Below are 26027 nucleotides of genomic sequence, written 5' to 3' on the forward strand. Positions count from 1 at the left end.
ATTAAAGAACTCAATCTCCCATTGATTTCTTTCCAGCCCTAGTGAAAAACTATTTGAGATCCAGGGAAAATCCATGAAAAATAATAGGATGAGTATGTGTCTTTCCATTCTCCAGTCTCCATACCTGTATCAAGTTAAATTAGACTGATTGCTGTTTTCTCTCTCCTATGTGGAAACTGATGTGCGTTGATGAGCTCTGGGATGGGCCACATGCTACACTCATTTTCAAAACTTGATGAGTCCAAGGTGGCCAGTGGATTAGCCCCTGTCTTCTAAGACCTATAGAATGAGAGGTACCCTTTTGCAAAGACATCTTCATTCCAAAGAGCTACTGAGGCAGCTTCTGGAAATGAAGAGCCTACTCCAGGTCTTATGTTCCACTCCTGCAAATAAATCACATGTGACCTAAAATTTAATGAACAGAAGAGGAATGGTCTTTGGGAAGACAGAGTTGTTTAGGGGTTAAGAGTTCACCCTCCAGATTCTGAACTCAGCACAGAATAACTTTGTACCTTGTGGCAAAGTATTTAAGCTTCCTCTAAACTCAGTTTCTTCATCCTTAGAGGATAAAAATAGCACCTCTTTTGCAACATAAAGTAATCCATGTAAGTTATTAATATAGTGCCTACCACAAAGTACCTACTCAATAAAATATTTGCTGACTGTTGTGCTTTTGTATGCACAGAAGGAAATGGCACAGACTGAACAAATTCTTGTTCTCTCACAAACCAGGCCAGGATAAGTACAGATTCCTGGAATTTATTCACTCCCTGTGGGGGGGAAATTGTGGATAACAGTTGGATTATTGTGAGGAATGTTCCTTGGTCTACTCACTGACTAGGCTGGATCCAATCCTACTCTTCTATGAAATACACATAGGTCTTTGGGGTCTCAGCACGTTGTTTGAGAGCATCATTCTGCCTGCAACAATTCCCTCTGCCTGTCCCAGGGAAGCATCATCTTTATATGATGTTAAGAACTCTGCTTCTGTCCTCTTCCCTTCCATACTCACTCTCCACTCCTCCCAAACACAGGGAGCTCACCACTGCTACATAGGAAATGGGGCTTAATTCTTATTGGTTTATTTACTCCCAAAGCCCTTTGTTTGTGTGAGGGAGAGGTTGGTAGAAGGGTTACTGGGGATTGAGCCCAGGTCTGCTCTACCACTGAACTATATCATTAGTCCTTTTTATTTTTAATATGGAGACAGCATTTTGCTAAGTTGCTAAGACTGGCGTCAAACTTGTGATCCTCCTGCCTCAGCCTCTGGAGTTGCTGAGATTATAGATGTAATAGCAGTGAAATGCTCTTGGCTTTAAAGTCTCTTTTTAAAAATGCCATGTAATAAGTGGACAGGCTTTTAAAATTTGATTAGGCAAAGACAAAATAATACTAGACTTTTTTTAGAATGCCAAACTGGTGTGTGCTGAGTAAAATGAAATTACGTTGCAACTATTAAGCACCATACATGCTAAATCAAAACATATTCAATTTCTAAACCTACTGAATGATTTTTAGTTCTTTATTCAAAGTGAGATGGTCATCAACAATATTTCTAGAGTTCCTTCCCCCATCACTGTCACAAAAGCACTGGTATTTGCTGAACTCCACTCTTAATTTCAGGATAAGATAATCAGAAACAAAACTTTAGGAAATCTAAATGTCTACAAGCAAAACACAGAAGAGAAAATATCAGAACAATAAATAACATTTGAACAGACAGTAAGCTCAAGTCTATGGTAACTTGAGTTCCAGCAACAGGAGTGAACCAGCCTTAGGCCAGCATGTCAAATAATTCTAGTACCAGTTCTTGGTGCTCTCTGCACCAAATATTGTTCAACAAATATTAAACACCGATGGTATGCCAGATATGTTAGATATTATAAAGACAAGTGTTTGCTTCTCATGTTTTGTGCCTTGGTACCCTGTTAAAATCAATAAGTCCTTCACCTCTTTCCCTATGGATCCCAGTGTGAAAATAGGCTAGCCTTGGTGGTCTTCCGTACGATCTCCTCTGTTTATTTGCAGTATAATAGGGACCTGAATAAATTGTAAAAATGTATTAATTCCAAGGTAAACCTCTAAAAGTTGATGGCAGGCTTGTGCACTGACATTCTTGAGCAAAGAAATAAGTCCCAAATCTTGACTCTGCTGCTTCTATGCAAGGTGAACTATGAGTCACTGAGTAGGATGTTTTAGGCTTGGACAAATGGTTGGTGTTAGCGCTTTTCAATCAATCTGCACAATTTCAGGTCACTTACAGATGCATAGATATTATGGTCTTTTGGGTAATTTATGAATTCCTGGGAATTCAAAATGCAGAGTCACATTAGAAGCTGGGAGTGACTTCCAGGCAGTAGTGTTGGATCACAAGTCACAAAATGCTGAGGTGAAAATCAGTGAGTCTCCATTTTGTGGGTACTCAATCACTTCAATCAACGGTTGTTTCTTGGTTTTATGTTTAAGAAACAATAAGATGTAATGGAAAGAGGGTGGGTTGCAGATTTCAAAGTAAGTGAAAAAAACACTTGAACATGCAGAAGACGGAGTAGGTGAGAATAGGTCCTAGACTCTGTGATTCTAATCCAGGTCAGGAATTACAGAGAATGAGTTCATCAGCCCGAAGTGAAATACCTTTCTAAAACCCAGGGTGTGTGCTTTTTGACAAACTGAGTTCTGAGATCTTTTAAGGGAAGTCTCTGACATCCGCATTACTATTATATAGCAGCATGTGTGGGAACTTCAGGGCATGTGTGCACGAGGGAAGCAAGGATACAACATTTCCTGAAATCCTGGAAATAAAATGTAAAGTAGAAAAGATTTAGTAGATGACCAACCATAGAAAGGAATTGAAAGCCTAGGAGTTTATGGTAAAATTTCATAAAATCATACACATGAAGGTTTTGGGTTTTGTTTTTAATGAATCCCTTCTCAGACACACCTGAAATACACCCAGGTATCCTTATTTCTAGCAAGCTCCCCTGGTAAGGTAGTTGCAGTGTCTGGGCCTCACTCTTAGAAGAAGATTTAAGATCTTTGATGTCTTTATGATGATGTCGGCCTTGCCCATTGTCACATGACTGGGTAGGGCATCAGGATAGGAAGGTTTTGTAAAGTGGGCACACTTTTCTCCTAATCACTAGACAATGCAGTCCGGACAAAGTCAGCTCTGCCTTCCCCAAGGACCTCCTATTAGGTGGAAATTTTACATATCCACCCCCCCACACTCTAGCTTAAAAATTAAACCGAATTGGAATTTGACAATTACCTAGAATATGGTTGCAATAAAATAGATGTGAACCAAGATGATGATTTGGGAATAATAAAATTTTAGAGCTTAATTTAGTCATAGCAAGAAAGACATCAATGCCATTTTTTTCAATTTGAGTTCCAGGTTGGGTTTAGTTCAAGGTTACTCTGACTGCTTGAATGTCTTTCTTACCCATTTTTAATAACCCCCGAGATGCTTTCAACACAATAAGAAATGGAAGTCCAAGGAATAAACTGGTATTTCCATATAGTCCTCTCCATTCTTTAAAGCTATAAGACTCTAAATTTGAATCCTTTGTTTTAAAACATCCTGAATGGAAGACCATAGTTTCTGAAAGCTAGAAGTTGAGAGAGCAAATATTTTGACAGTTTTCATATTGATTATGTTCAGGATAAGAATAATGATATAAGCTGGCTTTTAAAAACTGTAATTTGTATGGAATTTTCAAACCAAGTTTTCTATGAGCTCTCAAAATATTTTTCTTATTTCAGTGAGAATTCCCTTTACTTTGAAATTAAGGGGATAGTTTAATGAAAGCAAGCTATTAATGACATAATGGGAGAACTTAATAAGACCCTTGGCCCAGTGCTTCACAAAGGTGTCAGTCAGACAGGTGGCAAAGGTGATTTGGCTGACAGGGTCACTGCCATTCAAAGCCTGGGGGAACTGACACTGAAGGTCAACAGTTGCCTCCCTATAGAATAAAAATGAGCAAGACTAAGTGGTATTTCAGAACTAAGTCATCCAAGAAGGGAAAAAATAACCTATCAAAATAATAAAGATTTTCTTAACAGAAGTTGTACAGAAAGCCTATCTATTCTGTCTCCTGCTACTGCAGGCCAGATACCCAAAGCCCGGGAGGGTGATTCAGAAATTCTGTGAGGCCCAATTTAAGGATTGACTACCTCTCCCAAACTCACTGGTGTAGAAGAAGGCAAACTAGTTCTTGAGTTTGTCCTAAACTTTTGACTTGGGAACTCACTGCCTCACAGAGTGACTTCCTTCCAAGTACAAATGTTCAGATTTCTTTTTCCTACTCTTCAGTTCCAAAGATCTCCACATCTGTTTTTCCAGCTCTTTTTATGTTTCTAAAACTTATCCCAAAGTTCTTGATTCCTGAAGGCAAAAGTATCACAATAATTATGGGAAAATGGACAGGTAGATGTGGTTGGTGTCTTAGGGTACATTCCAGTACTGGGAGAAGTGGTTGGTGTCTAAGAGAACATTCCAGTTCTGAGTGAAGAGGAAGATGAGTGACGAAGGACAAGAACACTCTCCAAACGCCGGTATGCCTCTGATGAGAAATGAGCGTTGGCTTAGTTCTGGGAAGCTGTCATGGATCTTGCTGACCCATTGAGGTTAGACATTTTTTTTTTCCTTAGCAAAAAATCACTTTCTAAATCCAGAACATTTAGGTTTGCCATGGAAAAGAATGTTTAACACATGCAGGATAATTAATTAAAAGTATGTTTTTACAAAAAGTCAAGAAATACTAGATGGGAAATTAGGAAAATGACCATTTTGGCTCCCTCCAACCCTGGCATTATAAAATTACATGATACTGTCAGTCTAGGAGACAAAAAAAGGCCTAATCGTTCAGATATTTCTTGGTTTTGTAGATGGTTTAGCCTTTACTACTTTTTTCCAGCCTCTTGCTGCTCTCACTGGTTTTCAAAGATGAAAATGATTCTAATCATTTTATTAATATGTATTAATTATACAAATTAATAGGTTTTACTGTGCAATTTTCATACATGCATATATTATGCCTTGGTCTTGTTCAGCCTCCCTTCAATCCTTTCTCATCCTCCCCTCTGTTCTCCTCCCCTCTGTTCCTCTCCCCACAGCCCTCTTCCCACTCCCTAATTGTCCCTCTCTACTTTCACATCATCTTTTTATTTTATTTATGCTTTTATTAAATTATTCTTAGTTTCCACATATGAGAGAAAACATGCAGCTCTTGTCCTTCTGTGTCTGGCTTATTTAGCTTAGCATGATGTTCTCCAATTCCATCAATTTTCCTGCAAATGACAATATTTCACTTATCTTTAGAGCTGAATGATATTCCACTGTGTACATATACAATATTTAGTTTATTCATTTATCTATAGACACCTAGGCTGATTCCATATCTTAACTATTGTTAAATAGTTACCATAATAAACCTTGAATACTGAATTTATTATCTTTGTATATATAGCCAGGAGAGGCATAGCTGGAACATGCAGGAGTTTTGTTTGTAGTTTTTAAAGATTCCTCATATGGTTTTCCACAGGGGATTTAATAATATACATTCCCACTAACAGTGTATAAGTGCTAAGAGCCAAGTATATGATGCATGGCATTTTTGGTTGAAAGGTGACGCCAGCTAGCCATTGAGATGATATGATTATGTTAAGATTTGCATTCATATGGATATTGGACTCCTGCTGTTCACCTAGGCCGGCTACGGGACTCCTGGAGAGTTCCCATTGGTTGGGGAAGTACAGTAGGAGGGAGTTCCGGGGGAGGAGCTTGCTCGGCGGTCCGAGAGGAGGCCGCGTGGGTGGAAAAAATCTTCCCGGGCGGTACCGGACATTGGCGGCAGTTTCAAAAAATAAACTTTGTTCCTGCTTGAGTGGCTCGTGATTTTGTGCCCAGCCAGACTGCGGCAACTGGTGGCCCGCACGGGGAACGCCTGAAGTTTGGAGGTGAGTAAAATTGCTCGCCCCTGAGGGAAGGCAACAAAATGGGTGACCATTTCAAAAAACAATGTGTTCTCGTTTTGATTTATCTTGTTTTTGTTTCAAGCTGCCTATCCCTAGAATTTTCTCAGGCAAACTGGGAAAATTGGTTGGCTCAAGGTTTGAAGTTGTTCGGCCCTGAGAAAGAGAAAATTGATACAACTATTCTTTGTTCGGTTTTTGTTTCATTCTGTTTCGGTTTTGTTTTATGCTATCTTATTGGGTTGCGTTACCTGTATAGTAGATTAGAAACTAGTAAAAAACAAACCGAAAGACTGTTAAGTAAATTGTTAGAAGTCCAGACTATGGTAGAAAACATGTTAGGTCAAGCGAAAGAGAAGGTCTCTCAAGCTAGTCAGACAGAGGAAGATTTGAAGAAAGAAAGCTTAGAGGAAAAACAACCATCAGGCGGGGAATTACAACAGGAGGTTGCTACTAACCCCGTTCTATCACCAGAGGGCGTAATTCAACCAACAGCTCCATCTACAGCTGAGCGGCCCTCAACTCCCGTAGTTGATGGACGGAATCCTGAGGCAGGACCCCAAAGATTAGCATGCCCTGTACTTGAGCAGGCAGGAGGGCAACGAATTCACCGTGCTTTAGATTTCAAAACAGTGAAGCAATTAAAAGAGGCTGTAACAACCTACGGGCCGCAAGCACCCTTCACTGTGAGCATGGTCGAATCCATTACCAACTTAGACATGACGCCAGCAGATTGGGCTAACATGTGTCGATCTGTGCTAAATGGAGGACAATATTTGTTATGGAAGGTTGCCAATGAGGAATTTTGCATGGAGACAGCTAGGCGAAATGCAACAGCCGGTTACCCTCAAAGAAATCTAGAGATGTTATTAGGAAAAGGACCTTATGAGGGTCAACGGCAACAAATTGAATATGATCCTGGCGTATACGCACAAATTGCTGCAGATGCAGTTAGGGCATGGAAAACTTTACAGGGGCATGGAGATTTACAAGGACAATTATCTAAGGTAATACAAGGAGCTAATGAACCTTACGCTGAATTTGTAGATAGGCTTATTCAGACAGCATCTAGAGTATTTGGAGATACAGAACAGGCAATGCCATTTATAAAACAACTGGCTTATGACCAAGCAAATCGTTGCTGCAGAGAGGTCATCAGACCATGGAAACATGAAGATTTAAACACATATATTAAATTATGTAGAGACATTAATGAACAAGGGCAAGTCTTAGCAGCAGTACAACAGGCTTTAGATGCCAGGCCAAAAACATGCTATAATTGTGATCAAACAGGACATTTTAAAAGGAGTTGCCCCATAGGAGGAGGGTTTAACAAGGCTAGGTATCAAAGGAATAGAATACCGGGTATTTGCCCACGATGCCGTAGAGGGAAACATTGGGCTAATGAATGCCATTCTCAAACCACCATAGAAGGTATTCCGTTATCAAAAAACAGACAAGGACCAAGTGTTTACCCACGATATCGTGGAGAAAGGCATCAGGCTCCATTGCCAAAAAACGGACTGGAGGGCCCAATGCTCCGGGGCCCAAAACCACAAATATACGGGGCAGTGGAGGAACCCAGCAACACCATCAAGGTAGTGCCCAGGACGCATTATCCATTAAATCCCTCATCAGACAAACTAGAGGGAGCGCAGGGTTGGACATCTGCGCCTCTGCCAGAGCAGTACTAACTCCAGAGATGGGAGTTCAAATCATTCCCACAGGAGTAAAAGGACCTCTTCCCCAAGGAACAGTAGGCTTATTATTGGGACGCAGTTCTTCAACACTAAAAGGACTTATGATAAGTCCTGGGGTAATTGATCCCGATTATGAAGGTGAAATAAAAATTATAGCTAGTTCTCCAAGAGGTATATCAGTAATTTCACCAGGAGATAGAATAGCACAGTTATTAATAATACCCAGCCTACATGATAAATTTTCCAGTCGTACTGTAGAAAGAGGTTCCAGGGGATTAGGCTCCACAGGTGTAGATTGGGCTATGCTGTCTTTAAATCTAGATTCTCGCCCAATGCTAAAACTAAATATTCAAGGACATGACTTTAATGGGCTACTTGATACAGGTGCAGACCTTAGCATAATATCTCGTCAAGAATGGCCAAAACACTGGCCATTACAACAAGCCACTCAAACGCTTCGAGGCCTAGGAGTGGCAACTAATCCCCATAGAAGTGCAATGGTATTAGATTGGAAGGATCCTGAAGGATGTGAAGGAACTATACAGCCCTATGTATTGGATCATCTTCCTATAAATTTATGGGGACGAGATGTCCTAGATCAATTAGGTTTGACATTAACAAATAACATCAATCCTAATGCGCCCACTACTAGAGCTAGACAAGGCTTTAGGAAAGAAGAAAGATTAAGAGAACAAGAACAAGGTATGACAGCACCAATTCAAATAGATCAAAAAACAAATAGACATGGATTGGGTTTTCAGAAAGGGCCACTGAGACAATCAAAATTACTTGGAAATCAAAAAGACCAGTGTGGGTTCCTCAGTGGCCCCTGACTAAAGAAAAGATACAAATAGCCCATGACCTGGTCAAACAACAATTAGCGGAGGGACATATACAACCTTCCGTATCTCCCCATAATACTCCCATTTTTGTCATTAAAAAGAAATCTGGTAAATGGAGATTGTTACAAGATTTAAGAGCCATTAATAATGAGATGGTTATTATGGGACCTGCTCAATCAGGGATTCCCCAATTGTCTGCTTTACCAAAAACCTGGTATGTTTTAGCTATAGATATTAAAGATTGTTTTTTTTCAATTCCAATTCATCCCGAGGATAGTCCACATTTTGCATTTACTATCCCTGCACTAAATCATGAAGGTCCTGATCAGAGATATGAATGGAAAGTACTCCCTCAAGGGATGGCTAATAGTCCAACTATGTGTCAAATTTATGTTAACAAAGCAATCCAGCCACTTAGAAATCAAAATCCTGAACTACAAATATTTCACTATATGGATGATGTGTTATTGGCACATAAAGATAAAAACACATTGCTAGAATGTTATGCCACACTTACAAATTTATTAAAAAATTATAATCTAGAGATAGCAATAGATAAAGTACAATTAAATCTTCCAATTAATTATTTAGGGGTTTTATTATCCTCAACCATGGTCCGTCCACCCAAAATTCAAATACGAGTAGATCAACTCAAATCACTTAACGACTTTCAAAAGTTATTAGGAGACATAAATTGGATAAGGCCTTATCTAGGCATACCAACAGGAGAGTTGGGACCTTTATTTGATATTTTAAAAGGTCCATCAGATCCAAATTCACCCCGCATGTTGACGCCTGAAGCAAGAAAGGCATTAAAAATCATTGAAACATATATGGAAAATATGCATTTGGATAGAATTGATATAAGTTTGCCTTTATTATTTATTGTACTGCCAACAAAAAATATACCTACAGGAGTATTCTGGCAAGAAGGTCCATTATTATGGATACATTTATCTTATTCTCCTAATACTATTCTTACTAGGTATCCTGAGGCTGTAGGACAATTAATACTCAAAGGAATAAAAGCAGCCAAGGGAGTGTTTGGGATTTCTCCCAATAAAATTATTACTCCATATACTATAGATCAAATTGATGAGTTAGCTAATGAGTTAAATACTTGGGCAATAATCATGTGTAAATCTAATGTTTCATTTGATAATCACTTACCGTCTAATCCTTTGTTGTCTTTTTGGTCTAAACATCCTGTAGTTTTTCCAAAGATGACAAAAAAAACCCCTATCATGAATGCTCCAAATATATTCACTGATGGGTCAAATAATGGTACAGCAGCAGTAGTTACCCCTGATCAAACTTTTACATTTTTAGTACCCAAACAATCAGCTCAAAAGGTAGAGCTTAATGCAGTATTACAAGCTTTTATGATGTTTAAAAATTCTGTATTTAATTTATTTTCTGATAGTCAGTATGTAGTTAATGCTATAGTATCCCTTGAAGATGCTGGTAGGATTTCCCCTTCTTCTACTGTTTTCTCTTTGTTTTCTACTATACAAAGTCTAATCTGGGACAGAAAAGATCCATTCTTTATAGGACATATCAGGGCACATACAGGATTGCCTGGAGCCCTTAGTTTGGGCAATGAGTTAGCAGATAAAACTACACATGACATACATATTTTCTCCACAATAGAAGAAGCTATAAATTTTCATAAAAGGTTCCATGTCAATGCTAATACTTTGCAAAAGCGTTTTAAAATAACTAAAGTACAAGCCCGACATATAATAAAACAATGTCAAAATTGTGTGACATTTTTACCACAAGTTAATCTTGGAGTCAATCCTAGAGGACTGATACCTAACCATATTTGGCAGATGGACGTCACACACTTGCCAGAATTTGGAAAATTAAAATATTTACATGTTACAGTTGATACTTCTTCCGGATTTCTGATGGGCTCCCTTCATGCTGGAGAAAAAACTAAAGATGTTATAGCTCATTGCTTACAAAATTTTGCCACTGTGGGCGTTCCAAAACAGTTAAAAACCGATAATGGTCCTGGTTATACGTCCACCTCTTTTAAACAATTTTGCTCATCATTTGGCATTACTCACATAACAGGAATTCCATACAATCCACAAGGACAAGGCATAGTTGAAAGAGCTCATCAAACTATTAAAATGTACTTATTAAAACAAAAGGAGGGAATTGGAAAGGGGTATATATCCCCCAAAGATAAACTTAAAATAACCCTTTTTACTCTAAACTTTTTAAATTTGGATTCATCAGGGCTTAGTGCTGCGGAAAGACATTTGTATCCAAAAAATGTACATAAGCCTAAGGTACTTTGGAAAGATATTCTAACAGGACAATGGAAAGGTCCTGACCCAGTGATAGTCTGGAGTCGGGGCTCTGTTTGTGTTTTTCCACAGGAAGAACAGCAGCCGATTTGGATTCCAGAAAGACTAACTAAAACAGCTCCTACAGAACAAAAGGAAGATGATTCCACTCAAATCCATAACAGCTGATATCCAGATCTCCAGCTTGGCTATTCTTACATCTGTGACAGTGATTAACCAGGATGTTTTTTTCAATATCTATTTTATTATTGCTTTTTCCCACATCATAAAGTTCTATTTTATTTTTGAGCTCATACAGACCTAGGTTAATGTTTTTTCTGATCAGTTTTTTTGACTGTGGAGTTTTTGAACATTGCAATGGAGATTTCACCTAGGTAAAGATACAAGGCCTTTACTATTGTCTTATGTGTTATATGTTACGTGTGCACACTTCTGTTTTGTGTTGTATGTCTGTATGTGCGTATGTCCATATTTCACATATGAGGGGCGCTCATGCACATGGATCCAAAAAAAAAAAAATTTTTTTTTTTTTTATTATTCACGTGATTTTAATAGTTTAATTTAATTTGGGTAAACAGCTGTTGAGGATTGTTCTAATATATGAACAAATAGAAGGTTAACAAATCTGTTTGTTTACTTTCACCTTTCCTTTTCATTATATTTAATAATTCTGTTCAGGATAATGTAAATTGTTCTAAATATTGTTTTCTTAGTACCTGTTGAAATGTTACATATTTTTTTTTTAGCATCATTGTCAAAATTCCTATTTTCATCCCAGTGCTGGTAAAGACAAAGATAAAACCAAACTACAACTTCTTTGAGAGTTATCACAACAAACCGTGTAAGCTGATACATCAATGATTTATAACTCAACAAGTAATGCTCAATCAATGAGTCGATTTATCTTGGAAGGATATGGACATATTGATAGATTCCTCTGCTTTGAACTGCTTACAGAACTTGCCTGGACTATGTATCACTTGTATGCTTTATTTTGGGAGGATATGGACATATTGATAGATTCCTCTACTTTGAACTGCTTACAGAACTTGCCTGGACTATGTATCACTTGTATGCTTTGTGATCTATTTGTTGATGCAGCGAATTATGGTAGTGCTAGCGTATCTTTGCTGATGTGTCACCAGTGATGTAATTTTTCCTAGGAGCCGTTAATTGACTTGGTGTCATGACATTTCTGTATCCTCCTCCCTTCTACTAGTGATGGTCTAATTTTGGGGGCCAACAGAGGTGAGGTAAAGAACCTCATCCCCCCACCAGCACCAAGGCCAATTTTGGGGGCCAACAGAGGTGAGGCAAAGAACCTCACCCCCCCACTGATACATAGGCCTATCCACAAGTATGGCTATATGCTGGACCGGTAGTCAGTGACGGGTATGATCCAATTGCAGTGGTATCAACCTAAGACAGGAGGCTGACGCCTAAAAGTCAGTTTTCCGATGACGGGTAAGAACCATATGTTGAATTGGACAAACCTAACAGGCACGGTCCCTAGCCAGATTGCTTGTTACTTAAACAGAAGGGGGGAGATGCTAAGAGCCAAGTATATGATGCATGGCATTTTTGGTTGAAAGGTGACGCCAGCTAGCCATTGAGATGATATGATTATGTTAAGATTTGCATTCATATGGATATTGGACTCCTGCTGTTCACCTAGGCCGGCTACGGGACTCCTGGAGAGTTCCCATTGGTTGGGGAAGTACAGTAGGAGGGAGTTCCGGGGGAGGAGCTTGCTCGGCGGTCCGAGAGGAGGCCGCGTGGGTGGAAAAAATCTTCCCGGGCGGTACCGGACATTGGCGGCAGTTTCAAAAAATAAACTTTGTTCCTGCTTGAGTGGCTCGTGATTTTGTGCCCAGCCAGACTGCGGCATATAAGAGTTCATTTTTTCCACAACCTCGCCAACGTGTTATTTTGATTTTTTGTTGTTGTTGTTGTTTGTTTTCTTTGGTTTTGGTCTTGGTTATAACCGTTCTGACTGGGATGGGATGGAATATCAATAGAGATTCTACTGGCATTTCTCTGAGTGCCAAATACATTGAGCATTTTTTCCATATATTTATGGTCCATTTGTACTTTTGAGAAGTGTCTTTTCAGATAATTTGCCCATTTTTTATTGGATAACTTGCTTTTGTTATTGTTAACTTTTTATATTTTTTAAATTTTGATTTGTTATATATGACAACAGAATGCATTACAATTCATATTACACAGACAGCACAACTTTTCATATCTCTGGTTTTTTTTAAACTTCTTTATAGAATCTAGATATTAATCCTCTGTAGATGAAAAGCTGTTACAATTTTTCTCCCATTCTATAGGTTGTATCTTCTTTCTGCTGTGCACATTTTATTTATTTTTTTAAAAAATTATTTGTTCTTTTAAGTTATTTACAAGACAGTAGAATGTATTTTGACATATTATACATACATGGAATATAACTTCTCATTCTTCTGATTGTACATCATGTGGAGTTACGCTGGCTGTGTATTCATACAAGAACATAAGAAAGAAATGTCTGATTCATTCTTTTGTCTTTCCTATTCCCACCACCTCCCTTCCCTTCATTTCCCTTAGTTTAATCCAAAGTACTTCTATTCTCCTCACTCCTTCTGTTATTGTGTATTAGCATCCACATATCAAGAGAACATTCAGCCTTTGGTTTGGGGGGATTGGCTTATTTCACTTAGTGTGATATTCTCCAGGTCTATCCATTTACTGGCAAATGCGATAATTTCATTCTTTTTAATGGTTGAGTAACATTCCATTGTGTATGTATACCACATTTTCTCTACCCATTCATCATTCCAAGGGCACCTAGGTTTGTTTCATAACTTAGCTATTGTGATTAAACTGCTATAAACATTGATGTCACCACATCACTATAGTATGCTGATTTTTAAGTCCTTTAGGTAGATACCAAGGAGTGGGATAGCTGGGTCATTCTAAGCTTTTAAAGAATCTCCATATTGCTTTCCAGAGTGGTTGCATGAATTTGCAGTTCCACAGCAATGTATGAGTGAACCTTTCCCCCAATATCCTTGCCAACACTATTGTTACTTGCATTCTTGCCATTCTGACTGGAGCAAGATTAAATCTCAGTGTAGTTTTAATTTGCATTTCTCTAACTGCTAGAAATGTTGACTATTTTTCCATATACTTGTTGATCAATCATATTTCTTCTTCTTTGAAGTAGGTGTTCAGTTGCCCATTTATTGATTGGTTGTGTGTGTGTGTGTGTGTGTGTGTGTTATGTTTTTTGAGTTCTTTATATATCATGGAGATTAATGCTCTATCTGAAGTATAGGTAGCAAAGATTTTCTCCCGTTCTGTAGGCTCTCTCCTCACATTCTTGATTGTTTACTTTGTTGTAAAGAAGCTTTTTTAGTTTGATATTACCCCATTTATTGATTCTTGTTTTTACTTCTTGTGCTTCAGGTGTCTTTTTTGAGGAAGTATCTTCCTAAGTTGACATGATGGAGATTTGGACTTATTTTTTCTTCTAGTAGGTGCAGGGTCTCTGGTCTAATGCCTAGATCCTTGACCTACTTTGAGTTAAATTTTGTGCACAGAAAGAGATAAGGGTTTTTTTTTTTTTTACTTCAGAATTTCATTTTATTGAACACATTTTTAAAACAAGCACCTCTTAGCAATTAAAGTTTTAAAAAAATAATAATATTCCTCCTACTCTGTTCTAGCAGAAGACTTCTCACACCAGCCTGCTGAATTCATGCCGGTATTTTACACAAGCACCCGCTGGGGCCAAAAGGAGCTCCGTGGCAGTGTGCCACCTCCTCAGCCAGAGCTGGAGCAGAGGGAAACATGGGAGGGCAAGCGTGGACTCTTGTCACAGCCGCTCTCCACTTCAGCAAAAAAAAAAAAAAAAGGCAAAGATAGGTTTACAACCACAATTCAACCTGCCAACCTTTCTCTGAAGAATTCCAACTAATCACGTATATATAACAGGAAAGAAAGCTTTTTCACAAACATTCTCAAGGCTGACAATTATTAAGAAAATGACAAAGTAAAGCAGGAGGACATTAAACGTGTGGCGGAGAGGGTGGTTTCTGTTTCTGCTTAGAAGTAAAAAATCACCATATAATGAAGTACAAAACCTGCACTGAATGCGACTGCTGGTGTAGGTGCTGATCAAAAACGCAGACCAGAGGCAAGAAGCCAGGGGTGGCCCTCGCTGGCTGGCCGCAGGCTCCCTCGCGTGCAGCGCTGGGCAGTTTCCAGAGCACTCGCTGCGTGACATGGGAGTCCTTGGTCAGCGGACTCAATGGACACTCTCTTCTGAATGACCCACAATTCAGTTTCACTTACAAATTGCAAACTAAATTCATTTCTTCGGAAAAATATTTGTTTGGCATCTCCTGGACTTTGTTCCATTGGGCAATATGGACATTTTAATTTGCTACCATTAAACATCTTGTTCAGGGCGTCTCTTGATATAATGTGACCACAGACCAACTTCATGGGTGGATTGCTATCTGTTGTTTGCTGAGGAAGGATGGGACAGGCAAATATAGAGTGATACCAGCACTTTTTACCAAGGTCCACTTCAATGGGGAGCTCGTCCTTCTGATTCCACACGCCGGTGCACTGCCTCTGCTCGATCACCGCTTTGATGTTGATCAGCGCTGGCAGCGCCACGCAGCCCGCCGAGAAGCTGACGCTGAGAGGGGACTCCACAGAGAGCCCCAGGAGGGCGCAGGTGTCCCGTGTGAAGATGTCACAGATGTCGGCCCACTGGTTTGCGTCAAGCAGGTGCACGTATGGCGAGTTCTCGATCCCTTGTCTCAGGTACACGAGGCTACCCATTAACACCTGAATGTCTTTTTGATGATTTAGGGCAAATGGCTGAAAATTTTTAGCATACTGCAATGCCCCTCGCTGATTTGTAGTTCCACCCATCAACAATCTAATGAAGTACAGTCTGTGCAGCTTGAACTCCAGGGAGCTGTTCTGCGCTATGAGCATTTCTCGGTTTGACACTGCCCACTCCAGGGCAGGTCTCAGAACTCTGACTCTTAAAGCTTCTAATATCCGATTTAACTCCACAAACGGTTCTTTCTGACTTGGGTCTACAGAAAGACCAGATTCCTGGCAGAGCTCCTGGGCCACGTCCAGCATCCCCTGCCGGAAGAAGTGCTCCACCATGACCTCATTGAGCAGCCGCTGGCTGTCGGCCTGCCAGCAGCCGTCGATCCCCACACTGCTGATGTCAGAATCGAAATTCTTATCGATGGCTTTTCCAACCCGAGAAACACTGCTGTGGATGTCTTTGTGGTCTGAGGCCAGGTTTTGAACTGTATCCTTTATTCTTTTACAGCACTGAGTCAAAACAAGTGACAGTGTCCCTGATAATTCAGCATCTTGGCCGTGGCTCTGCAGGATCTCGCGCTTGAGGCCGCCCGCGCAGTCGATGAGCTCCTCCAGGCCGCGCTCGCACAGCTGCGCGTAGCCCGAGAACTTGAGCAGCACCTTCTCCAGCTCGCGCTCCACCGTCACGCACTGCTCCATGCGTCCGCGGCGGCCGGCCACGAGGCTCCCGCGGGCATCCCGGAGGCCCGGCGCGGAGGCGGCGCGCTAGCCATGGCGCCGGGGCAGCCCCGCACAAGCGCGTGCCTGCCCCATGGCGCCCAGCCCTTCGCCGCGTCCCGGCCCAGCTCGCCGAGCTCAGCCCCGCGGCACCGCTATTGTTTTGTTTTCCGGGAGCCGCCGCCGACCAGGTCCTCCCGGTGGCACCAGGCCCGCCACCCAAGAGATAAGGGTTTAATTTCATTTTGCTACATATGGATTTTCAGTTTTCCCAGCACCATTTGTTAAAGAGGCTATAATTTGTCCAGTGTGTGTTTATAGTGCCTTTGTCTAGTAGGAGATAACTGTATTTATATGGGTTTGTCTCTTTGTCTTCCATTCTATACCATTAGTTTTCATGTCTTTTTGGTGCCAATACCATGCCATTTTTGTTACTATAGCTTTGTAGTGTAATTTAAATTTTGGTATAGTAATGCTTTCTGCTTCATTTTTCTCGCTAAGGATTCCTTTGGCTATTTTGGGCCTCTTATTCTTCCAAATGAATTTCATGAATGCTTTCTGTTTCTAGGAAGAGTGTCATTGGGATTTTAATAGGAATTGCATTAAATCTGTATAGTGCTTTTGGTAGGATGTCCATTTTGACAATATTGATTCTATGTAGCCAAGAACATAGGAGGTCTTTTTATTTTCAAAGGTCTTCTCCAGTTTCTTTCTTTTTTTTAACATTCCAAATTTTATTTTTCCTAAAGTCATATAAATCAATTTTTGCAGAATTCTACATAACATGAGGTTTGAAAATACCTAGACCCACTATCTGTCATGACCTGTGAAACCTCATGAACTTAAATACATATGAATCCCTTAAAATTAAAGAAAACATGTTTAATGAGGCATATGTCTTTTTTAGTATTATATTTGAACTATAAGTGTAAATATATTGTTTTATGCAGGTTTGTTGACTGGGGACACAGTGTAATCTCTTTTAATGCTGAATAATAATAATGGAAAGCAGTGAACTTGGGATATGGAAATTTTTTGTGGAGCAAAACCTCTCTTACTCAGAAAAACCAATTGCTGAAATTCCTGGTACCAAAGTACTTAAGGTTTGTTTTGATTTTAGTAAGAAATTATATGCTGTAAGGAGCTAGAGCTTCAAAATTTAGATGATAGCTAGCAAAATAGATATTTACGAACATGGAAAAACATAAAATCTGAGGTCAAAGTCTCTCTGTATTGTAGTTTTTAGATTTGGTCAGCGTGTGTGCACACACACTCAGTGATGGACTGAAACACAGGGCCTCATGCACGCTAGGCAAATGCTCTCTACCACTGAACTATATCCCTAACCTTTTTTTGTATTTCCATTTGTTCTTCTCCTTCTCCTCCTGCTTTTTACTTTTTAAATTTTAATTTGTTATATATGACAACAGAATGCATTGCAATTCATATTACACATGTAGAGCACAATTTTTCAAATCTCTGGTTATACACAAAGTAGAATCACATCCTTCATGTCTTTGATACATTTTAGAGTAATGATGAACATCACATTCCACCGTCTTTACTATTCCCCTTCCCTTTTCCTCCCTCCCCTTTTCCCCTTTGCCCCATCTAGAGTTCATTTAATCCCCACCCTCCACAGCATATCATGGATCAGCATCCTTAAATCAGAGAAATCATTTGGCATTTGGTTTTTTGGGGATTGGCTAATTTCACTTAGCATTATATTCTATAGCTCCATACATTTACCTGCAAATGCCATGATTTTATTCTCTTTTAATGATGAATTATATATATATATATATATATATATATATATATGTATATATATATATATATAAAATCACATTTTCTTTATCTATTCATCTACTGAAGGGCATCTAGGTTGGTTCCACAGTTTAGCTATTGTGAATTGTGCTGCTATGAATATTGATATGGCTGTGTCACTGTAGTATGCTGTTTTAAGTCCTTTGGGTATAGACTGAGGAGTGGGATAGCTGGGTCAAATGGGGGTTCCATTCCCAGTTTTCCAAGGAATCTCCATACTGCTTTCCATATTGGCTGCACCAATTTTCAGTCCCACAAGCAATGTATGAGTGTGCCTTTTTTCCCCCCAAATCCTTGCCAACAGTTATTGTTGTTTGTCTTCATAATAGCTGCCATTCTGACTGGAGTGAGACAAAATCTTAGTTTTGATTTGCATTTCTCTAATTGCTAGAATGTTTAACATTTTTCATATATTTGTTGATTAATTGTATATCTTCTTCTGAGAAGTGTCTGTTCAGTTCCTTGGCCCATTTATTGACTAGGTTATATGGATTTTTTGGTGTTAAGATTTTTGAATTTTTTATATATTCTAGAGTGTGGTATGAATTTGTTCCCAATTAGTAGGCTCTGTATTCACCTTTATGATTGTTTTTTTTTTTTTTTTTGGTTGAGAAGAAGCTTTTTAGTTTGAATCCATCCCATTCTTGATATTAATTTTAATCAATTTATTATTAATTTAATAATTAATCTAATTGTTATTAATTTAATGATTTACTAGTTTAATATTAATTAATTCTTGATATTAAATATTATGGTGTAGGAGTCTTATTAAGAAAGTTGAGGCCTAATCCAACATGATAGAGATTTGGGCCTGTTTTTTCTTCTAATAGAGGCAGTGTCTCTCGTTTAATTCCTAGGTCCTTGATCCACTTTGAGTTGAGTTTTGTGCATGGTGAGAATAGGGGTTTGATTTCATTTTGTTGCATATAGATTTACAATTTTCCCAGCACCATTTGTTGAAGAGGCTATGTTTTCTTCAATGTATTTTTTTTAGTGCCTTTGTCAAATATAAGATAACTCTAATTAAGTGGGTTCGTCTCTGTTTCCTCTATTCTGTATTCTACCAGTATTCTGTATTCTACCAGTCCATTTTAGGGCCAATGCCATGCTGTTTTTGTTACTATTGCTCTGTAGTATAGTTTAAGGTCTGGTAAACAGCACCCCTTCATGTTCAAAACACTAGAAAAACTAGGGATAACAGGAACATATCTCAACATTGTAAAAGCTATCTATGCTAATCTCAAGGCCAACATCATTCGAAATGGACAAAAATTGAAAGCATTCCCTCTAAAAACTGGAACAAGACAGGGATGCCCTCTTTTACCACTTCTATTTAACATAGTTCTTGAAACACCTGCCAGTCCAATTAGACAGACAAAAGAAAGTAAAGGCATATAGATAGTTAAAGAAGAAATCAAATTAGTATGAATTTGCCAACGATATGATTGTATACCTAGAAGATCCAAAAAATTCCACCAGAGAGCTTCTAGAACTTGTAAATAAATTCAGCAAAGTACAAGTTACAAAATCAACACTCATAAATCAAATGCATTTCTGTACGTCAGTGACAAATTCTCTGAAAGGAAAATACCCCATTTGTAATAGCATCAAACAAACAAAAAAACAAACAAACAAACTTGGGAATCAACTTAATGAAAGAGGTAAAAGACCTCTACAATGAAAACTACAGAACATTTTCTTCTGTCTAATTGCTCTGGCTAGAGTTTCAAGGACAATGTTGAATAGAAGTGGTAAAAGAGGGCATCTCTGTCTTGTTCCAGTTTTTAGAGGAATGCTTTCAATTCTTATTTAGAATGATGTAGGCCTTGGGTTTCGCATAGATAGCTTTTACAATGTAGAGGTATGTTCCTACTATTCCTAGTTTTTCTAGTGTTTTGAACATGAAGGGATGTGCAGATGATTTTTAATTTGATGCATTGCCATTTGTCAATTCTTGCTCTATTGTCCTGTAAGAATCTTATCTAGGATATTGTTGCCTGTGCCAATACTTTAAAGTGTTTCCTCTTTTTTTTCCTTCCAGAAGTTTCAAATTTTCAGATTTTACATTAAGGTCTTTGATAAGTTTCAAATTAATTTTTGAACAGGCTGAGAGATAAGGGTTGAATTTGATTCTTTTAAATGTGGATATCTAGTTTTCCCAGAACCATAAAGAAGTTGTCCTTTCTTCAGTGAATGCTTTTGGGAACTTTGTACAGAATCAGTTGGCTGAGAATACATGGGTTTACTTCCTGAAACTTCTATTCTGTTCCACTTGTCTATGTGTCTGTTTTATGTCAATTCTGTGCAACTTTTGTTACTATTTCTCTACAGTATGCTTTAAAGTCAGATATTGTGATACCTCCAGGATTATTTATTTTTTTTGAGGGTTGCTTTGGCTATTTGGGGTCTTTTGTTTTTCCATATGAATTTTAGAATTGATTTTCTAGTTCTGTGAAGAATGTCATTGGTATTGTGATTATGATTGCATTAAATCTGTCAATCACTTTGGGTATTATGACCATTTTATCAATATTAATTCTACCAATCCATGGACATGGGAAATCTTTCCACTTTCTAGGGTCTTCATCAATTTCTTTCCTCATTGTTTTATAATTTTTATTGTAGAGGTATTTCTATCATCAGTTAGGTTATTCCTAGGTATTTTGTTGTTCAAGCTATTGTGAATAGGTTTATTTTTCTTATTTCTCATTATTGGTATATAGCAAACCCACTAATTTTGTATATTGATTTTATCATATTATTTTCCTCAATTTTTTATCAGTTTTAAAAGTCTTCATGGAGTTTTTAGAATTTTTTAATGAATGAAATCATATCATCATCAGCAACAGACATAATTACCTTCCTCCTTTCCTATTTGTATATATTTTATTTCTTTACCTTGAGTAATAGAGCCAAAATTTCTAGCACTCTATGTATTAAGCATGGTGAGACTGGACACCCTTTTCTTGTTTCCAACCTTAGAGGCAATGCATTTAGTATTTCCCAATTCAGTAAGATATTAATTATGGGTTTGCCATATATAGCCTTATTATGTTGATGTATAATCCTTCTATACCTAATTTATTCATGGCTTTTATCATGAAGAGATGTTAAAATTTATTGAAGGTGTTTTTGTTGTTGTTGTTGTTTTCATCTATTGAGATGATCATGTGATTTTTAGCCTTAATTCTTTTATGTGCTATTGATTTACATATGTTGAATCATCTTTGTATCCCTGGAATGAAATGGAAGCAACTTGATCTTTTTAATGTGCTTTTTTTTGACATCCACTACAGTTTTATTTATGAGAGGTGCAAATCTGAGACAATGTCTCAACGTCCAGTGACTGGGAAGCAAGCGGGGACAGACTATAGAAGCCACTCTGCAGAGTGCCCCAGGGCGAGACAATGAGGGAAATAAGGCTGGGCCTAGGCTGCTGTAGAGGCTTTATCACTGCAGGGTGGGGATAGGGTGCTGCCTGTAGTTGCAGCTTTCAGGGAGACACCCCTCCCCATTGCCCACCCAGAGCCTGCTCTTTACCAGTTTATTCTCCACTTGCTGTTTTCCATACTCACTTACTGATTCAACAAATGCTGACTAAGACTGGCCAGCCATGTCCTTGGCTTTGGGACAGACACATCTCCCTGTCCCTGAGAAGCCTACAGTTACACAGGTGCTGTGGGACCCCAAAGAGGGGCTTGACCTTCATGCAGATGGCATTGATAAGGAAGCTTCCTCACACGGATCCATACCCTCCTTCCTTTTTACATAAAAAAATACAACCAAAAAATTTCAGTCAAGAGACTGACCAAAGCAAACAGGCAAATGCTCTGACACCTAGCCCCACAGCTCCATTTTTATCATTCTCTTCCGCAGAGCATGGTGGTAACCTCAGTGTGCTGCTCTGCGTCGGGCTTTTGCTTTAATGTTAGTGTCTCCCTTCTTTCTGCCAATCTTCTCTCCTTGGTGGGACTGCTGCAGAGGGTTCTGTGCCACAGATGCCTCTCCCTGCCCCTCTTTGGTGTGCATGTTACAGCCCTTGTGTCTCCAGCAGGGAGCACTTCACAACCCTCCCCAGCATCTGATCTCTCTCTAAGAGAAGATTCCCTCCAGTGGGGTCACCAGGTCAAAGGGTGAAAATGTGTTTCTGGCTCTTGAAATAGGGTCAAACTGGTTTCCCAAGGCCTCACACTAACTTCTGCATCTCCAGGAGCCTGGGTGGGTGGCATTCTTTCCTGTGTGTCCCCAAGCCTCAGCTCCACTTGGGATGGCACACCTGCTCCTCTTCTGTTGGGGCCGGGCCAGCAGACATGCTCATGGGACCTGCTTCATTCACTCATCTCTGAAGATGCCTTGGTTGGAGAGGATAGGCTGGGGCAAGGAGGCAGAGGTGGGAGCCATGGTGGGAGGAGAGCCACTGGGTCCAACACAGGGGGTAGCCAAGAATCCTCACTAACCTTCTTCTCTGGGTTGCTCAGTTTGGACTTGACATCCTTGGCTTTCTGAATTGCTTTTAGTACTTCCACAGTGTCCAGCTCTTTCTCTGTGGTTGCCGTGTCATCCAGACAGACCTCAGAAGCCTACTCTCCGAACTGAGCAAGCAACTTGGTCTGGTAGTCAGGGATGATGCTCAGAGGACTTTTCAGCAGGGCCACATGCTCCAGATATGGGAGGCTGCCTATGCTCCTGACCTCTTCCATGTGCTCAATCCTGTTGTCACTGACGTCCAGGTTGACCAGGGAGTACAGCTTGTGCAGGCCACTCAGACTGTCCAGGAGGTTGCCTGCCAGGTTCAGGGTCTTGATATTCCCCAGCTTGGTGTGAACGCCTTCCAAGGAGGACAGCTTGTTGTAGGACAGGTCAAGGTGCATGAGGTTGTACAGGTGCTGCAGGTTGTCCACGACCAGCAATCCATTGTGACTCAGGTCCAAGAACTCAATCTTTGGGATCAGTTTCACAGACTCCTCGATCTCAGAGATGCTGTTGGGGTTCAGGTCAAGAGTGGTCAACGCCTGCCTTGTGGAGATGACGGCAGTCACAGGGCCTTCAAGTGTTGTGCCTTCTGGCTCCCATTCATCAAATTCTGAGGCTTCAGGAAGGAGGACTTCCTTCATTGAGGTTGCTGAGAAGCGGACACTCATCGTGGCTAAGGTGGGCTTTGAGGCAACCAGTTCTCGGATGTGCTTTGCATCACAGTGACTTATCTCCACCTGGTGAAGAGACTTGAATATGGACAGGTCAAATGGCAGTAGTTGTTCCCGAATGTTGCTGTTCCCAAAAGGTCCTTCTGTGCCAGAAACCTTAAGGTATTTAAGGCGACAGGTGAAGTCCAGAATGTGCCAAGGTCAGTCTTGGCATCTCACTGGCACACGTGGGTTTTCCTTGCTGCAGCTGCTCGGTGACTGCATAGACCTGCAGGGGCCTGTTGGCAAAGACCTCACTGGCCCCCAAGAGCTGTTCTCCTTTTTCAAAGAGATCTTCATCCAATGCTGCGGTAATGCCATTTATTTCATAGACGTGAAAATGTAAGAAGGGGGCCAGCATTCTAGGGGCCATGCCAGGGAAGGCAGCCAGCAGAGTCTGGAGGTACACCTCCAGATCCTTCTCCCTTTTTTCCACCAAGCTTCTGGAATTTTTCCCAATTATCTTTTTGGGAGGAAGTAGATTTTTATCGATCTTTCTCTCTGCAAAAGCTTTTCATGCAGGTCATGGAAGTCACTGTAATGGTGCTTGCATGTCCACTCATGGTTGCCATCGGTGACCTGTATGATATAAACCAATCTCTGCTCTGACCTTTGTTGAGCAGCACAAGTCCCTCTTGGCCTCCTCCACAGCCCTAGCATTAGGTCTGGGAAGCATATGGGACAAGCCTGTGGCGTGTAAGTGTCCACTAGCTCGGAACCCAAAACAGCGCACCTCTTTGGCCCCCTCGGCCTCCTGCTCCTGCCCAAAGCTACCGCCGCCAGGTTCCCGGCTCCTCCACCACAGAAGCCAATGGGCGCAGACTGGCAGCAGCAGGGGGCGGGGTGAGCATGCCATGCCCCCCTCCCGCCTCCCCCATGGCGGAGGCCATGCTGCCATCTTGGCTCTACCACTTTCTCTTTTAATGTGCTTTTTAATTTTTATAGAGAACTCCTGCATGGATGTTCATCAGGGATATTGATCAATAGTTTTCTTTCTTTTTCTATTGTTGTGTTTTTATCAGATTTTGATGTTGGAATAATACTGGTTTCATAGAATGAATTTGGAAGGATTCTTTCTTTTTTGGTTTTGTGAAATAGTTTGAGGAACACTGTTAATTCTTCATTAAAAATCTTATAATCCATTCAGACGTGGGCTCTTCTTTATTGGAAGGCATTTCATTACTGCTTCAATTTTATTACTTGTTTTTAATCTATTTAGTGTTTTATTTTTAAGATTCTCTTGCTTCAATTTTGGAAGGTTATATGTGTCCAGAAATTTGTCCATTTATTCTATATTTTCCAAATTATTGTCAAGTAGTTTTTCAAAATATTCTCTAATAATCATTTGAACTTAAAGGGTGTCTGTTGTTATGTCTAATATTTTTAACCTTTAATTCTATTTATTTGGATATTCTCTCTCTCTCTCTCTCTCTCTCTCTCTCTCTCTCTCTCTCTGGTTTATCTAAAAGTTTGGCAATTTCATTATCTTTTTCTTTGACATAGCACTCTTTGTTATAAAATTCCCTCTTACTACAGCCTTCACTGTATCTCACAACTTTTGGTATATTTTAATTTGACTTAAAAAAATCTTTTAATTTCCCATCTGTTTTCTTCAATGACTATGTACTCAATAGTGTGTTATTCAATCTCCATGTGTTTGTATAATTTCTGTAGTTTCTCTTGTGGTTGATTTCTGGTTTCATTGCATTACAATCAGAGAAAGTAAATCAATTATTTTATTAAAAAATTTGAGACTAGTAAGTGGTTTATTTTGGAAAATGTTCCATTTGCTGATAAAAATAAATTAGTTGGCCGAATGAGACATGTATATGATTGTTCTAGCCTTGCTTTGATATTTAATGGTTTCTAAAATCACCAAGCAAGCCATTGTCACCCATACATGGTTGATGCAACACTTTGTGACTTGAGTTAGGACTCTTGCCACCAGTCTTACATCTTCTATTCCTCTCACCCAGGGTGGTTTTCTCTTGCAGCTCTTTATAGTGTCACTGGAGTAATAACTCTGCATTTCATGTTTGTTTTCTTTTTTTCCAATTATTATATAACCCCCAACTAAGTTCATTTTTATTTATTTTTTTATTTAATTGATTTTATTTTTTAAATACATGACAGTGGAATGCATTACAATTCTTATTGCACATATAGAGCACAATTTTTCATATCTTTGTATATAAAGTATGTTCACGCTAATTCATGTGTTTATACATGTACTTTGGTTTTTTTGCATTATGATTCTTATTACACATATACACCACAGTTTTTCATATCTCTGTTTGTATATAAAGTAGGTTGACACCCAATTCGTGTCTTCATACATGTACTTTGGATAATGATGTCCATCACATTCCACCATCCTTGCTAATTCCCTGCCTCCTTCCTTCCCCTCCCACCCCTCTTTCCTATCTATTTTTAAATGCACCAAATACCATGTATTCTTCTAAATATTCTCCTAAGGACTTTAGAAATATTAACTTATTTCAGGTTAAAACAGCCTAAAGCAAAATTTTGTGCAATTAAGTTGAGGGATATATGAGTGATATTACATGCAGACACACCTAGAAATATTTTTACTAATCTTTCTTTCTTTCTTTCATTGGGGAT

At 39.4% G+C, this 26027-nt stretch overlaps 1 long non-coding RNA gene and 2 pseudogenes across 9 annotated transcripts in view; all 3 read right to left on the reverse strand.

Moving 5' to 3' along the window:
• The window catches only part of LOC139701551 (uncharacterized), a 225985-nt gene that overhangs the window by 136144 nt on the left and 63814 nt on the right, over positions 1–26027 (reverse strand). The window lies entirely within an intron of this gene.
• LOC114084151 (E3 ubiquitin-protein ligase RMND5A pseudogene) lies at positions 14465–16377 on the reverse strand (annotated as a pseudogene).
• On the reverse strand, positions 22555–24065 carry LOC139701568 (nischarin pseudogene; annotated as a pseudogene).

This window comes from Marmota flaviventris, chromosome 13, assembly GCF_047511675.1.
Source record: "Marmota flaviventris isolate mMarFla1 chromosome 13, mMarFla1.hap1, whole genome shotgun sequence".
In the NCBI taxonomy this organism is placed as follows: Eukaryota; Metazoa; Chordata; class Mammalia; order Rodentia; family Sciuridae; genus Marmota; species Marmota flaviventris.